At 45.8% G+C, this 2,174-nt stretch overlaps 1 pseudogene; it reads left to right on the top strand.

The window, feature by feature from the left end:
- The first annotated feature begins 621 nt into the window (after positions 1–621).
- On the top strand, positions 622–1,927 carry LOC103194620 (annotated as a pseudogene).
- The last annotated feature ends 247 nt before the right edge of the window (positions 1,928–2,174 follow it).

Genomic DNA, 2,174 nt, shown 5'->3' with positions numbered 1-2,174 from the left:
TTTTTTTTTAATGGCACGAACAGTCTTTATTGGTGACAACGGGATATGAGAGGGGGAATAGACAGCTCCTGCTTCAGATGCGGCGTTCACAGTCAGAGTCTAAGCGACAGCGCTAGGAAAGGAGAAAGGAAAAAATTAATAAATTGTACTACATTAAAATTAAAAACTATTGCTCTGTGAAAGACATTAGTAGGGACATGAAAAGAAAAGCCATAGAGCAAAAGACGTGTTTTAAAAACAATTGTCTAGGGGCCCCATACTGGCTGCCAGTCGCTGCCAGCCAATGACCACCACAAGTTCTGAGCGGGGAAACCGAAGGAGTAGGAGTGTGGGAGTCAAGGGCTGCTTCTGGGCAGTCTGGAATAGTTGAGCAAAGGGGTACTCACTCTCTAGAGAGCTAGGTGGGAGGGTTTTTGGAAGCCAGGGCAGCTAAGAGTGAGAAGCCAGGGGTACAGGAGATTAGTTGTGCCAGCAGTGACTGTCGGGCTTGGGGGAGGTTGGTGGCCACAGCGTGGGAGATCTTGGCTTGGAGTTTTCTACAGTCTTGCCCCTGTTGCCTAGAATCACGCACCGTGCCATCATACAAGCAACGGTGTCTTCCGAGGCAAGGAAGGAGACAGGATGGCCTGGGATCTGAAGCTGCCTTTGACAGCCAAAGTGATTGAATCCGGGCTGGTGCAGGACTTTGATGCTGGTCTGGGATCGGCCAGGAATTGGGTGCTGGTGCCTATAGCATGAGGACAGTCCTATGTAATTCGAATGCTAGGGAACTTGGAGAACTTCAAGAAATTAATGGCAAGCTAGCGAAGAGTATATTCCATGTGGTGTTCCATGGCAGACGACTACAGTACGCTGAACATCAGCAGCTGGAGTGCTGGAGGTGGAACCGAGCTAGAGATAGAATTCTTGACATAGATATCCCAATATCTGTGGGTTTAACTGATCCTAGGGCTAACCAACTCAACTAAACACAGTGGAGCTCCTGTGGGACCCTGCAAAGGGGACATCTGTGTTTATTCAGGTGCATTGTATTAGCACAGGGTTCACTATGAGGAAACATGGTGGAGAAAAGGGTGTGCCATTCCAAGTACAAACTGATACCTTCAAGGAGAATGAGAATAGGGAATACACTGAGTACTTACACTCAGCCAGCTGCCAGATCAAAGTCTTCAAGCCCAAAGCTGCAGACAGAAAACAGAAAACGGATAGGGAGAATATGGAGAAACGAACACCTCATGAAAAATATATATATTAACTCTTTTAACCCTCACACCAGTCCTATGATATTTGGGCTATTAATACCCCATTTTACAAATGGAGAAAATGATGCATGAAGTTAAATAACTTACCCAACACACAGAGATACTTGTGTAATATCAACCTTCCTATGAGACAACTATACTCACAGAGTGTTCTCCATGGCCTGAAAGCACGAACGTCAATAATTCTGCATCACCTGTCTTCAACAGTCCCTATAGCAGTTTTTCTCTTGGGAGAGGAAATGGTTCACCAAACCACCAGCCAGAACCTCCCCCAGAAGTCACAGATAACCTCTTGCCAACAACCACACCTCAGGAAGCTCAGCAGTGGTTGCATAGGAACTGTTTTTCTACCGTCATAAGGCTTTTCAGCAAAATCTCAGGGGCAGATTTACTGAAACTAACTAGAGATGATGTGATCCAAATCTGTGGCCCTGCAGATGGAATGAGACTTTTTAATGCATTAAAAGGCCACATGGTGCATCCAAGATTGACCATTTATGCTTGTCAGGAGTCTGTGCAGTTGCAGGAGCAGCAGCAACAACAGCAGAAGCATGAGGATGGAGACTCAAATGGTACTTTCTTCAATGATAGAGGAAGAAGCCTGTTTCATTCTGGACACACTGAAAGCAGAAACCAGTGATATCTATCATATCATACTGAAGTAAGAATGAGCCATTCCATATTCAGTAGCTGCTGCTTCCTTCACCTGTTGGAAACTCCCCTCTTGCACAGGGATATGAGTGGAGATTTGAAGGCCTGCAGGAACCTGAGCTATCTGACTGTGTGTAGGGAAGTACAGGCCATGGAGGCAGAATCCCAGCCCTCTGTGTTGTTCCAAACTCTTGTGGCACACACAGATTACTGTTTAACAAGCAGTTCTGAAGCTATTTCTTAGTTACACTTTATGGACCC

This window comes from Orycteropus afer, unplaced genomic scaffold, assembly GCF_000298275.1.
Source record: "Orycteropus afer afer isolate SDZICR_OR568_19922 unplaced genomic scaffold, OryAfe1.0 scaffold00046, whole genome shotgun sequence".
Taxonomy (NCBI): Eukaryota; Metazoa; Chordata; class Mammalia; order Tubulidentata; family Orycteropodidae; genus Orycteropus; species Orycteropus afer.
The sequence above is the reverse complement of the archived record's forward strand: the minus strand, read 5'-3'. Positions and strand labels throughout refer to the sequence as shown.